This window comes from Rhinolophus sinicus, linkage group LG01, assembly GCF_036562045.2.
Source record: "Rhinolophus sinicus isolate RSC01 linkage group LG01, ASM3656204v1, whole genome shotgun sequence".
Taxonomy (NCBI): domain Eukaryota; kingdom Metazoa; phylum Chordata; class Mammalia; order Chiroptera; family Rhinolophidae; genus Rhinolophus; species Rhinolophus sinicus.
The window spans coordinates 164205114-164221202 of NC_133751.1; the positions used below are offsets into that span (position 1 = coordinate 164205114).

At 35.0% G+C, this 16089-nt stretch overlaps 1 long non-coding RNA gene across 1 annotated transcript in view; it reads left to right on the forward strand.

Annotated features, from left to right (window-relative positions):
• LOC141572868 (uncharacterized) overlaps positions 1-16089 on the forward strand; it is a 698703-nt gene that overhangs the window by 556368 nt on the left and 126246 nt on the right. The gene's annotated exons all lie outside the window — the stretch shown is intronic.

The following is a 16089-nucleotide window of genomic DNA, read 5'->3' on the forward strand; positions in this document are numbered from 1 at the left end:
GAGAGATGTCTGGGATTCTATGCTATGACATTAAATACAGGCTTTATTCATTAATGCTTATTTAAAATATAAATTGGTATGTTATTGTTAATGAAAATGTAATTTTTTGTTTGGTAAGGACTCACCATTTCAGCTTTTCAGATTGATTATTTAAGAAACCAGTGGCAGATCTAAGCCATGGGGCTTTCATTGTAGTTACATACGATTCTTGGACATTATATCAATGCTGGATTATTAGGATAGTAATGGCTACTGATGTACTTTTCATTTGTATTTTCATAATACCATCTATCTATAAAAGGCATCTAATTTGTCATAATAGAAAGTTGATGTTTTTAGGATAACATTTTAAAAGGGTAATTCCTTATGACTTGACCATAATAGTTCGTGTTGAGAAATTGTATCATTTTTTTCAATATGTCAATGTTAATACGTTTTGCAATCTGTTTAAACCTGGTTTCGTGGTCAGTTGTTAAAGTTGTAGTTGTCAAATGCCACACACATTGTCCTTTGGACATAAATTTGAGGAGAATTATCTGTGAGAGTAGTTTAGTGATTCTTGCAACTGTAGAATTATTTGTATTGACACTTGATATAATTTTCAAGATATAAAAAAAATTACTTAAGAGCAATACCAGTGTATATCTCTTCTCATATTGCTTATTTTTCCTTTTTTTCCTGGATCTAAATATTAGGAGCAGTTGTAGAAAGTATATTGTAAAATAAAAATTCAAACTACATATACTTCTACCTAGAAGCACCACCATTTAAAAATGCATCCTTTTTTTTTTTTTTTTTTAAGTCTATGTGTAGAAGCAGATATGTATGTCGGGGTGTGCACACATGAATAAGGATGTGTGAGTTTCCTGCAAGCATTGAAATTGGGAACAAGCTATCTTTTATTTACCATTTAAATATAGGAGACTTTATAACATTTAATGTTGGAAATTAAAATCTGAGGGCACATTGATTTTTTTCTACTCTGTAGATAATCTAAGTTTTATAGATCTAGAAGTTAGTTGATATAGGTAGATTACATCAATAGATTTTCAAAATGTTAAGCCAGCTTTGTATCCTTGGGAAAAACCCCATTTGGTCATATTTCAGAATTCTATTTGCTAATATTTGTTAGGGATTTTTATGTATATATTTAGGGATATTTATGTATATATTATAGACATTTGCCTATAATTTTGCTCTGTTTAGTGTTTGCACTGTGATAATCTGATTTGTTATGAGATTAATATTGGCCTCATAAAAATGTTGGAAATGTTCCTTACTATTCTGTATTCCGAAAGAGGTTGTATAGAATTCATGTTAATTCCTCTTTAAATGCTTAATAGAATTCTTCAGTAAAACCATTTTATCCTGGATATATCTTTTTCAGGATCTTTTAAGTTACGAATTCAATTTTTTTAATGGTTATATGGCTATTGAGATTATTTTATCTTGGTTGAATTTTGGCAGTTTTTGGTTTTCAAGGAAATGGTCCATTTTTTTCTAGGTTGTTGAATTAGGGAGCATAAAATTGTTCATAATATTCCCTTATTATATTTTTAACGGTTGCAAGAGTCTGTAGTGATTTTTTTTAATCAGGTTAATATTACAAAAATAAAATGCACGGATCTGAACAGCAAAATTTGATGAGTTTTGACAATATATACCCCAATATAACCATTACTCAAATCCAAACGAAGAATATTTCCACCACTCTTAAAAATTCCCTTGCCCTCTTTGTCAGTCAATATACAACACTCCTGAGAAAACTATTGCTATGTTTTCTATCATTCTACAACAGGGGCTGGCAAACTACAGCTGATGCTAGTTAAATCTGCCCTGCCATTTGTTTGTGTAAATAAGGTTTTATTGGAATGAAGTCACACCCATTTTTCAATGCACGTGTACTGTTGCTTTCACAACTCAAAGGCCAAGTAGAGGGGTTCAGACTGAGACATTGAGACCCTTTACTGGGAAAGTCAGTCTTTTCTAGATTTTTCAGTGTTCCTACAAAGACCCAGCTGCTCAACAAGAAAAGTGACCTGCCATAAAGATAGAAAATGCCTCCTTTTGTTCCGTAGAAACATTTACTCTTCACATTTGAAGGGTATATATTTACATTTCAAAGAGCAATGGAACTGGGATCCATTTGTTTTTATTTCAAAGGATTGTAAAATAGCGACCTTCCTGCTTTCTTCTCAGTGAAGATTTATTTACATTAGAGAGATAAAATGTATGTCCTTCTCTCAGAAGGAGTGAAGGACAGCTGTATAGTGTTCCCATGTAAACTCCCAGATTCGTAATTCTGGTGTTCTCCTCTGGTACAAATCGTCCATTTTGTATTGCAGGCCTGAACTTCTGGCTTTCATTACATTAGCCTGAAGGGAGAGAATAGGGAATGGGGAACCTATGCAGAGATTGTTAAAAGTAACAATAGTTTGCCTTAGATCCAGAAACTTGTTTGTGTGCAAGACAAAGTAAATAAATATAGATAATAAACACTCATCACCACAAAGCCTAAAATATTTATTATCTGGCCCTTTATCGAAAAAGTTTTCCAACACCTGTTCTAGAGTATTACAGTTGTTGAACTGAAAATCATGGAATCATAAGTTTATATTCTTTGCTTTCTTTTGTTCAACATAATGCTGTAGAGATATATCCATATTGTTGTGTGTATCCACAGTTCTTTTAATTTCTAAGTAAATTCTATTATGTGACTATTCCACAATTCGGTTATTCATTTTCTGTTAATGAACATTTGAGCTGTTTTCAGTTTTTGGTTGTAAACAAAGTTATGAACATTCTTCTACAAATCTTTGTAGACATATGCTTTCATTTTTTCTTGGGTGTAATTTCTGAGTTGTAGGAACGATATATGTTTAACTTTACTTTAAAGAAATCTCATTGGCCCAAAGTGGTTTTATCTTTTTACACTGTCACTGTCTATGTATTAGTTCTACTTGATTCAACTCATTGTCAATACTTAATGTGATCACTCTTTTTTATTTAATGCATTCTATGGGTGTGAAGTGGTACCATCTTGTGGTTTTAATTACATTTTTCTAATTACTAACGATGTTGGTCTCCCGTTTATATGCTTATGATCAATCCTGTCGCTTGTGAAATATATATCAAAGTGTCTATAGTTTATTTAAATTTTATTTTTATATTTTGGATGAAGGTCATTTATCAGATACATGTACTGTGAACATTTTACCCATGTGTGACTTGCCTTTTCACTTTCTTAAGATCATTTTTTTGATAGAAGTTTTTAATTTTGATAAAGTCCTATTTATCAATTTATTCATTTGTGGTTAATAATTTATTTGCCCTAGGAAACCTTTGCCTACTCTGTAGTCAGGAAACTATCTTCTTCTGTTTTCTTGCAGGAGCTATATCCTTTAGATTTTTACATTTAGATCTATGACCTGTTTTGAATTAACTTTTATGTATGGGTTAGGCAGGATGTCAACATTGTATTTTGTTTATCGGTTTTTGTTTGTTTTCTTCTATAGAACAGAGTTTTTCCAGCAATATTTCCTGAAAATATTTTTTCTTTCCTATGTAATTTCTTTGGTACCTTTATTGAAACTCAGTTTGACATATGTGGGTGTATCTGTTTCTGAACTCTATGCTGTCTGCTGATTTGTCTATTCCTTTGTTAATATTATACTAATTTAATGTTTGACTTTATGGTACACCTCAAAATTAAGTTGTCTTCTAATTATTTTTTGTCAAGATTTTCTTGGCTATTTGAGTTCTTTTGCGTTTCCATATGAATTGTAGAATCAGCTTGTCTGCTTCAACAAAATAGTCTGCTGGGATTTTGATTGAATATATAGACAAATTTGGGAATAATTAACATCTAAAATTACTGAGCTTTTTCAATTAATGAACGTGTGGTGGTGTGAAAAAATTATTTTCCTCCCACCTTCTAAGCTCTTCTATCTGGGCTAATAGTCAAATTAACAGAGAAATGAAGAGGATAAAATCAAATTTTAATATGTGCACATGGGGAATTCACATAAGCATGGAAATTCCAAAGACAGTGAGGCAAAATGAGGTATATATGCATTTTTTGGACAAAGGAGAAAATCTCGGTAAGTGGTCTGGGATTTGAAAGAGGAAATAAGCAATTCACAGGTAGCTGAGAAAGTGGCAAACAAATTCTTGATAGGCAACTCAGAAACAATGGGACAGAAGAGAAGCCAATGAACAAATTTTTGCATGAACCCTTCCTGTCTACCATACTTAATTCATACGTGCAAAAGTGAATATGCTAATGCGATAATGCTGAGGTTCTCTTCCTGAAACAGGTTTTACTACCGGAATCTCTTTAAGAAGGAAAGGGAGATGTTAAAAACCAAACACACACACACAAACTCAACTCTTCCTGAGTTTGTTGAGCTTTCATTGTTTTCAGCTCAAAACCATCTGCATGCCAGAGTGGCACATCCCAGGGAGACATGCTCCTGACCCCCCAAAACACAATATATCCCTGAGATCCAAGAAGTCATATGCTCAATTAATGCTTAATTGAGCCTAGAACATGGTCTCTGATTCGAAGGCCAGGTGTCTCCCTGTGATCATACTGGTTTTATGTGAACATAGGACAGCTCTTAGATAAATGTCCTACTTTTAAGTTCCTGGGAAATTAAGTTTAGCTACCTTTCCAAAGCAGCTCCAATTCTAGGACGCCCTTCAGCAGTGTTTGCTCCCTCTACACTGAAAAGTTGTAAAAAGAATGTTTTTCCTAAATTGTCATAAATGTTTTTCTTTATTCTTGTAATTAGAAGAAAATCCTAGAATATCTGTAGGTATGAGTCTCTTGATTTTGCCTCACACTAGCAGATAGTTTCAAGCCATATCATATATCTTATTTTACCCTAGAACTGTTTTGCTTGTTTTTAATTTTTATTAATGTTATTCTAAGTATTGCATTTCAGTTCTTACTAGCGACTTCTATTCATTCATTCAAAAATATTCACTCTATATATTTCGGGCACTGTAATAGGTCCTAGATTACAAAATGTCAGCAGAAACAAGTCCATTTCCTATTCTATGATACTTAAAATTGAGTGAGGGGGCTGATGTTCAGTTTTGTGTATGTTCAAATTCTTAATTCCTAAGATATAGGTCAGAGAATAGGGAATAAATGAAATACCTCTCTCCTGCCCCACCACATTTTTCACAAGCAGGTGACTCTGCTAGGCTGCCTATTAATCTCATGCTTAGTAGATCTTATCCCCAAATTCCATTAACAGCATGTAAAACTGCATGGGTAATCAGTATTATTGAAGGTTTCGGTCTCTTTTTAGTAGGAAATTAGGAGCAGATATGTAAAAAACTGTAAGATGGACATTATTGTAACACAAATTTGAAATAGCTTTTTAATGTAATCAATTTTTTTCCTAATTTTTTTTTTTTCCAAATTTCTAGTGTTTCCTAATACCTTTCATTAGATTTAAATTGCCTGGAAATGAGCATCTTGTTTTTCAAACCAGTTATCCTGCTGAATGATTTTGGAATGTATTGCTTTTTTAAAAAATAACCCACGCCTCTATATTACTATCATTATTTCTAAAAATGGATTCCTTATTTTGAATCCAAAACGCAAAAAACCGTGACTCTACATAGGAAAATAGCCCAAACTAAGACAAATTACGTGGAGAAGAGGTTCGTTACAAAAGTCAGAAGAAAAATTCTTATACAGTTTCACTCAGCATCTGATTTTCTGCTAATTCTATTTAATAGAGTACCTATTTTCTGTAGACACATTTTATACTATTTTTTTTAATCACAAAATAATTGCTGCTTCTGGAGATAGCTTTGAACTCTAGGTGAAAATATTTTGTGCATCAATTTCAGTTTTTTTGGCAGCCTTCTCTTCATATTGGTAACAAAATGGATACATTATTTGCAGAGTACTGCATGTGGTATCATTTGTTCTTTTTCAAATATATATAATCATTTCTCCCTCGGTCCTGGAATTATTTACATTATAAAAGATATGTGCAGGAATAAATAATTGATTTGCTTTAATTCTAAGCACCACAATCCTCTGTTAATGCTATGTCAGTGCTTCATCTATATCTGACCTTCACCTCATCATCAGGGACAGAAAGGTGAAAAGAATTTCCTCTATCAAAGGTGTCTGACCTGTAGTTCAGGAAGATCATTTAATAGCAGTGGAGCATGCTTTTGAATTTTAGGTAGCAGGGGAACAAAATAAGAGAGAGAGAGTAGTTTGATACAGTTTGATGCTAAAGACTACTGTGTGAGAATCTGCTCTCATTGGAAGAACAGATTATATATATTTAGCATTTAAATAAAGAAGTATATGCTTCTCTTCCCCCCGCAAAAAATAAATGCATAATGTTTTTATTTTCTCTATTTTTTTTCCTGCTAATTGGTTTCTGATTTGCCTGAAGAAAAGAAGCATAATCTAATGCACTATTCCTTAACCAATGAGTTTGGATGCTTGTGTATGTTAAGAAAGAATTGCTGTCTCAAAATACGCATGGTTTCTTTCATTTCTCCTTACTGACTTATTTCAGGGATACAAATTTATGGCCCTATAGGGACCAAGCAGGTGATAAAAAGTCATGATTCTAGCTTGGTATAAAACACTAGAGATTGACAAGTCCTCAAGTTTATGAGCCCACCTAAAATCCCTCAAATTCTAATTTTTAAACATTGTTTTACCTAAACCAAACACTTTGGGTAGTATGAGAGGAGATATGCAAAATTCAGATATGAAGGCAATAGTTTCTTTCCCTTATCTAGGTGTCTGGCACTAAATATCTTTTCTCTTTCATGCTATCAATAGCCCTGAGAGGGAAGTATCCTTGTCTCCTCTTCATCAGTGAACAGAGAGTCTAAGAATGGCTTGTATGCATTTATACATACAGGTAAATAAACACATCTGTATGTACTTATATAGATTGCTATTATATGCGTAGTTCCGTGAGAAGTAGAATTTCATAGCAAAAATAACATCAAATCTAGAGAGAAACTGGACTTCAGCATCATCACTGCCACCAATTCCATAGCAGAAGAGCAAAAGCAGTCCCTCTTTTCCTCATTTTTCATGTGTAGAATGGGGATTTGTCATACTTCTTAAGAACTGAGAGGTAATATGTGTGAAAATACTTGATAAACATAAAAAAGCAAAAGTAAACCAAAATATGAATTAACATTCACATAGTATGAGCACTCATGACTATAGAGAGACGACATGATTGTGGGTGGGGAAATGGGCAGCAATAGATCTGTGTTAGGCGGAATGAAGTTCTCCAAAGGTGCCTCTCTCCTAATCTGCAGAACATGTGAACATGCTATGCTAAGGTGGCAGAGGGGCATGAAGATTGCAGGTGGAATTAGAGTTGCTAATCAGCTGTCCTTTAGATGAGATTATCCTGGATTTTCTGGGTAGGCCCCTGTAATCACATAGGTCTATAAAAGAGAGACAGAAACCTAGTCAGAGTCCAAGAAGGAAATGTGATGACAGAAGCAGAGAGTGGAGTAATGCAATGTGAGGACTCAACCTGACACTGCTGACTGAGCTGCTAGTAAATGCCAGCAGCCCCCAGAAGATGGAAAAGACGATGCACACCCTCCCAGAGAGGCTCCACAAAGGAATGCGGCCCTGCTGACACCTGGATTTCAGCCCATTGCCACTCATTTCGGAACCGTGACCTCCAGAACCGTGAGATAATGAATTTGTGTTGCTTAAGCCACCAAGGTGTGGCAGTTTGTTACAGCAGCAATAGGAAACTAATACAAGAACTGACTGACAGAGAGAAGCTGCATGGTGTTCTCTGTCAAGTGTCACAATGACTCTCAGCAAGTCAAAGGAATGTCAGACTGAGTACAATTAGACTAAGCTTTTCTTTCTTATCTGGTGGCTGTCTGGCTACTTTGCTTGGGCTATTTCACTGCTCCTAGAGATGTACTATAGAGATCAGAGAGAATTCTCTGGACAGGAGCTCATGAAATGAGGAAACTTTTGAGGGAGCTGAATATGCCACTCTCTTAATTGTGTTGATGTTTTCTGGGTGGATACCATACACACACACATTGAAACTCACCCAACTTTATACTTTAAATATTTGTAGTTTATTGTACATCAATTATATCTGAATAAAGCTGCTTTTAAAAAAATGAAATGTGGATTTTTTTTATTTTTTATTTTCAAGTGTCTCTTGCTGTGCTAAATACAGCAATGGGCTCACAAGTGTCAGTGGCACTGTCCTATGATGTGGCCATGGATTTCACATGAATCTTAGGTCTCTTCACAGCATGAGTTCTGAATTCCAATTTCTTCGTGGCTATAAAAATGAGATTTGGGAATTCACTTGACATTCCATTTTCTTACTGTAGCAATAGCGAATTCTCTCTTTTCCCCTTATAGCTTTCCTGTGGTACAGAGAAGCAGAAAAGCATCTGTGTACCTCCTCCTGAGTTTCCATGGTCCTGTGCTGAGTTTCCTATACTGTCATGGCCAGGAGGGAAAGGCTGCCTTTGTTTCAAGAGGACTGTGTGAGGAAACAAATTAACTTCCAGGTTAATCCAACTGTGTGCTGTGTTAACGCCCCTCATTAACTGTCAGCCCTTCTGGGCTCTACTTCATTTCCACAATTCATAGTTCAAGATATATACAAGGACTACCTTGTTGCATGGCAGTGCTATGATGTTAGAAGGAACCAACTCCTTATGTGCCTTTGTTCTGCCTCTAGCCCTCAGGCACCTGTCACTGGCTGATTTTCCAGCTTTCAGGCTCTACAGGTGTAGTAGTGAGCTTTGGGCTTAACAAGTCATGGAATTTACCTTATCCACCTGTGTCCACTCCAGGCCCCATCTATGAACTTGAGCAGATCAGTTCCTATTCTCTTGTCTCTAAAATGGGAATTATATTTCCTGGCTGCTCCCTCCTTCATACTAATAAGTGTGATTAATAATGGAGGCTGAAAATATTCAGACAGTTCTGAGTTCCTCAGAGATGCAGTTAAATAGAAATTATGTGATACATATAAGTGTTTATCATAGGCATGTCTAATTTTTAAAAAAGTTAAATGAGAAAGAGCGTGCTATGGACAGTAAGGAGAGTTATTGCAAATTCCACAAGTCTCTTTTTAAGGCTGAGATTAAGCTTCAGTCTCATTAGTAAAAGTGTGTAATCCACTCGATCACATCAACTCTGGGAGAGTCTGACAGTCGAGGTGCTTCTGGTTTCTTTGGCTTCCTCGGGACACCCCCAAATTTCATTTAGGATTCTCACAAAAGTAGTTGTATGAAGCCCAATGTTTTTCTCTATTCATCTTTTTTTCCCCTTCAATATAAACTGTGCACATATGCACACAAACACCCCTCCCCTAATGTTAAATGGTTGTATACTGAACTTGAGGAAAACCTCAGCTAGCACTTAGTCTTTGAAATCTTTTGTGTTTGCTCATGCCTTTAGACTTCAGAACTGTTTTTATCTGCTCTCCTTCCAGATAATGAAAGAGATACATACAACATTCTGTATATTAATGTCATAAACATCTGCCTCTGGCAAAGCCTTAATGTGTGAACAAAAAAAGGAATTGTTCACTCTAAGAGCCATACAATGAGAAATGAATATCAGTGGTGGAAACCTCTCTGTTAGAGGAAATTTCAGATCATTTCAATGTTTACATTTGCAACTCAAGAATATTGACAGAGCAATGCAAATAGATGTACACTAGGAAATGCTGGAAGAAAATTATTTGCACAGATACTGCAAAGATTTTCTAGCTATGTGAGAAATGAAAATGTATTTTTGCCATATTTGGTAAAGTGAATGTTACTCAGAGGACAAACCTCATGTAACAGGGAGATAAGCAGAAATTGATTTGAATATTATTGCAGGGCAAAGTAAATAATCATGCGTTCAACCTTTATAAATGTGCAAAACCAGATTAATTCTCCCAATTACAAACCTTAATATTAAATTACTTTTAAACATGAAATAGAATAAGAGATTGATGGTAATGATAATCCACAAATGTGTTCTAACAGGTATTAATAAAGGTTTGGTTAAATAAAGTGGGGAGGGAATGGGGAAGAGAGGGAGAATGCTGTGTTAAGTTAACAAGATATCCTCAAGACTTCTCAAATCTTTAATGGCGAATACACATTCTGAATCTCTAAATAGCAATTGAGTGTGTGATGTTTCCAAACTTTTTTAAAACCTATAAACTCTTTCACAAAACTCTTTAAGGGACTAAGAGTTCTGAGACACACATAAGGAAATGAATGTCTTCCCAACTGATTTAAACTTAAAGTTCAATTGAACTACACATTCTATTTTAGTCACTGCTACAATGGCCAGTGTTAAAATCTGACTTTCTATTATACAAATGAATAAAGAGTTTATAGAAATGCAAATAGAGACATCATCATCCTACACTTCAGCTCCTAAAGCTCAGGTCTCCATTGCTGAGAGTTGTAGGGGTTATTCCAGAGAAATGCTGGCCAGATAGTCACAAAGAAGCATTACAGGTAGACTCACAGTGTACTAGTGAAGTTACCATTATGTGGGCCCAAAAACTTGACTTTGTCATGACCGACATCAGAATATCAATCCCAAAGGTATAGGCTCAGGTTAGTTTTTTAAAATTTACTTATTTATAATGAAAAACAAAATGGTCAAGGCAACCAGGCATCCATATTCTCTGCCTAGTAACTCTTCTCTTTGTAGTTCAACCTGACTGGGAAGTCAAATTCAAATCAGAAGGGTATTTGGTGACTATGAATCAGAGCAAGAGGAGCTAGCAGTATGATCTACATCATTGAAAGGCATGAGTTCTAGCCTCAGTCATAGTCGGGTATCTTTGGAGCACTAACAACTGTTTTCTCTTTCATACTGTTCTTCAATCAATTTTTTTTTTTTTTTTTTTTTTGGCTAAACACCTCACTTTGACTGAATTGGTGTCTATTTAGTTATGATAATGCAGTTTAGTGTTCATCAGTAGGCTTAGACTTGATGCTATAGGCAGAATTCACCTAAAGCTTCACCCCAATAAATAGGTTGAAAGAACCTATTATTGCCCACTGTGATTTTTCATATCATTCTCACAGTAACCTTATTTCCACATTTTGAGAATATCTTGGTATCATATATTTTTTTAACTTGGTACAATAGAAATAACCTGGTAAATTCAGACTTCCTCCACTGTACTACCACTTTTCTAGAGGTATTAATCAATTATACACACACACACACACACACACACACACACACACACACACTATGTTTCCCCAAAATAAGACATAGCTGGACCATCAGCTCTAATATGTCTTTTGGAGCAAAAATTAATATAAGGCCCAGTCTTGTTTTACTATAATATAAGACCAGGTCTTTAATATAATATAATATAATATAATTAATATAATATAATATAATATAATATAATATAATATAATATAATATAAGGTCTTATATTAACTTTTGTTCCAAAAGACGCATTAGAGCTGATGGTCTGGCTAGGTCTTATTTTCAGGGAAACATGGTATGTATATATGATACAACTGAGCATGTGCCACACACATCCATTAGGATATTCCCTAGTCACTGACAAGAGGAAAGAAGACCAGAAATGCTGAAAAGCTAACACCTCTGGGGGTAGCCCACAGATAATGGTAAACTCTAGCCTCCTTATGCCCAGATATGACACCCCTGAGGTTTATTGTATATACTCTCCCATGGGTCTCCAGTGGGGTTGAGTCACAATCATCCACAGTGATAAGCTGCTCATTAAATACTTTATATGAGTATATTGTCTTCCTTTCCCTGTCTCACCTTTCCACTTCCCAGTTGTTGCTACATACAATCAACTCCCAAATAAGCTACCTGTGCCTTAAATACTAGTCTCAGAGTTCCCAGCAAACCCAACCTAAGATAATGTGTAACTATAGAATTGAATTAGAAATCTGGTCTAGACCCAGAAATACTTTCTTCTTGACAGCTCAATTTATTTTAACTCATTTTAATTACTTACGCCTGAATTTGTGTCATTCCATAGGATTTAAATTTACATATATATTATTGATTAATCCATGCCATGTAGTAGTAGCTACTCTACCTTTCTTGGACAAATCATCCTTATATCAAATGAGTCCATTTTACCTGTGGTGTAGTCCAGGTCTGGAACCTATTGCATGTGTCATGAAGGCAAGCCAAATGGCAGTATTCCAAACAGCTTGGCTGACCAAGCTGTATATGAGTATTCAGTCTTGGGATGAGAACCAGCACTGCCCTGGCCATCCACAGCTGTTACCTCACTTATAACAGAGGAGGTTGCATTTAGTGTTTTTTTCGGGAATCTTTCTAACTCTAAAATTTTAATTTCTGTGATTCTAACTGCCAAAAATTGACAGTTGTTACGTTGATAGAAATTGTGTACGGTGCTATTTTATTTTGTGTTTCAAACTTAAATATCCAAATTGAGAAGTGTATGGCAACTATTCCTAGTATAAGAAGGAACACAGTAAACTCAAGTTTTGATTTAATGAATTGCTGATTTGTTTGAACCCCTGTTGTGCTATTGGAAGGCAAGGAGCTGGACCCTGGAGGTAACATTGTTGATTGAGATGTTAAGATGAAACTTTACCTCTTTGGCATGATAGTTAAGGAAAGGTTGGACTAATTTATAGGATAAAATGGCCTTTACAGTAAAAAAGTATCAGAATTGTTAAAAGGCCCATAAAAATCTTTAATTTTATATCACTCTGAATTCCTTTACATAAATTAATTAAAAATACCCAAATTTCATTATCTTTGAAACACACTTTTATTTTAAAATGAAGAACTATGCCTTCCAATTTTCTTAAGTCAGCTTCTTTAAAAGGAAAAAACAAACAACCGAAAAAAAAATAAAACTTCATGATGTGTAAGAAGCTACAAATACAGCAGGGAGCTGCTCACTTAAATAGAACTCATCCTATGAAAGACGTTGTCTTTGGCCATGGAGACCGTGCCATTTTATTTTGTAAGTTTCAATCTTTCCCAGAAAATGAAAGACCAACTTTGAAGTTAATATTTTCCCATAGCCTGTAAGTAGAAGATGGATTGGTAAAAGAAGAACCCAAACTAGCATCCAAGTGACCTGAGAGAGAAATTTTTTGTGACTAGATTCCAAAGGAAGCTCACCTTGGGCCAGTCTGGAAAGTCCAGTGGCCTTGCTGCTGTCTACTCTCCATTTTTCGCTCTTCAGAATGACTTTCTGGATCCTACTTATGTCATGCTTAGCACCACTTGTCTCAGCCAGTACCTGTTCATCCTATTTTGTTTTCTCAAATATTCCAAGTCCTTATCCTGTATTTCAACATCTCGGAGCAAAATAAGAGGACATCTGTTTGTGTTCCTAGACTTTTTAATGCATGAAATGCAAATTATTGAACTACTTTCTGGATACTTCTGGACATAGGAAACAGATGCCTGCCCAATGGATTCTGAAAGCAATTTCTGAAAGCAATAATGAGAAGCAGTAGTTATTCTGATATTCTTCATTTTGTTTCATGTAATCATGCGACTCCATGGCCTTTCCTCACTGCCTAGGATATGTGGAAATATTTCATGGAAGAACTGAAGGAACACATTTACATGCCTCCTGGGCTCTTATAAATCCTAGATTAAATGATAGATTTTTTTATACAGAATAATTTTTGTTTGCATGGGTTTCTTTTTCAGACCATTTCCTGGAAATTACTCACAATTATCCTAATTTAAGCTTCTCAGGATCTATAACATTTTGAATTTGGTCATCATGTGATTTCAGAGTTACATTTATATTTCCTTTACCCCATGAGGGTTTAAATACCTGGATATAGTTGGATACTATGCTGGATAATAATAGCAGGTTACATTTATTGAGGAGTTAGCTATCTGCAGGCACTGTTGTAATAAGTGCTTTCCATGTATGATCTTACTTAATCGTCTCAGTAATCCTATGAGGTAAGTTTTTATTAATTAACTACGTTTCACAAATATGAAAACTAAAGCCTAGTTTATAAGTATCATGCCCAAAGTTACATAGCTAGTCCCTTATAAAAATGGCACACAAACTCATGCAGATACAAAGCATGAGTCCCCACTCTTTTAGCACACTTGAGTATGACTTTCTGAATAATAATCTCTATTGTCATACTAGTCTCTGGTTATATCTCAACAACCCAAACCAATTTAATTACTTGGAATAAGTGACGACCTGGTAGTCTGTTAGCATTAGTAACCTCTCTGAGTTCTATGGGTTTCATAATTAATTCTAATTTGTCACTTAGACAGGAAATTTTATTTAACTTTATCTAACAGGGAATTTTATCTAACTTCTCAATTACTTCTGAACACATAATTTCAAAGAATACAGTTGGAAAATATTAATAAACTGGAAATAAATTACCAGCTGTCATGATCCTCTTGTAGCTCACAGATTGCACCCTTCTACCATATAAATACACGTCAACAACAAACATTTGGATATGCTCCAATGTCAATTAAAAGAAGATGCAGAACAGGGAACTCTACATGAATATTTCAAATTCAAAATCATATTCCATTATTGCCCCCCAAAATGCCTTTTTCTCCTCCAAATCAGAATCAACTAGGGCTTATTTTTCACTTTTACTTTCTTTCTCTCTTTTTTTTAAATGTACATTTCAGGTCATGTTTGTCAAACATTGTCTGTCTCATATGTGACTGAAATGATCAAATGAATCAGTTGCCCTCCACTGGCATGCTGGGGCATATGGGGATGTACCACAAATGTTTCCTAAGTGTGCTGCCAAATGTTGAGTAATGTGTAAAATGTATTTTGGTTACAACTAAGGATACATATGGTCACTGAGATGTTTGTCAGATGGAATATGGAGTAAAAGAGGTCCTGTGATATGCTCTGGAGCAGGTTATGACTTGCTGGGAGGAAGAAGTAAAAACTGATTAGTGTGTTTTCAAGCTGGCTTCTAAGTAACATGGAGGGTTTCTTGGTAAATTCCAAATCTTTGCCACTTGGGTTTTTAAGAAATCATTTATTCCCAAGCAGAGACCCAGGGCTAAGGGCCAGACTCTTGAATCCTGTGATGGTTATGGCTGCTTTTCTAGTTTGCTGAGATCTTGTTATATTGTCAATGTGATCATGCAGTAATCACTGTAAGTCGTGACACAAATCCAAAAATTTCAAGAATCACTGAAATAGACTGACTTTTGGATTTTATATGTAGGACTCACTTTAGAAAAAAGTATCTTCTATCCTTTTCCTTCCAGCGACGTTCTTATGTTTCAGAAAACCAAACCAGTGCCCTCTTGCCACCCCGGAATTTCCCATGTCTTCACTCTTTTAGCACACTTGAGTATGACTTTCTGAATAGTAACCTCTATTGTCATATAAGTGTCTGGTTATATCTCAACAACCCAAACCAATTTAATTACTTGGAATAAGTGACTACCTGGTAGTCTGTTAGTATTAGTAACTTATCTGAGCTCTATGGGTTTCATAATTAATACTAATTTGTCACTTAGACAAAACAGTCAAACTGATTTTGTATGCCTAGATACAATCATTAATTGAAAGAAGCCCACCTGTCCAACCCACAAAAATGATCAATCCATAAGTAATTCTATGTGTGTGTGTGTGTGTGTGTGTGAGAGAGAGAGAGAGAGAGAAAAAGAGAGAGAGAGAGAGAGAGGTATAGAGAGATTCAACTATCTGCTATCCTAGGGAAAAACAATCAATCTATATCTTTATGAAGAAAGTCTGATTCTCACCTAAATTATAAAATATTAAATGATTAAATATTTTCTCAAATATTACAAAGAACATGAGCACCATTTGAAATATCAAAAACTCATGAAGCATATGCACCATTTTTTTTAGAATTTCATATTTTGACACTCCTATGTCCCTGCCTTCCACCTATCTTCTTCATAAAAGCTTTTACTTTCAATTTTTTAATCAAATGCAAAAACTTCTCTGCAAATGTGAGCCTACATTTGCCTATAAATGGAAAGTTGTTCTAGCCAAAAGCACAAATTTATATTTGTATGGCTCATATCCAAGTCCTACTAGTTGC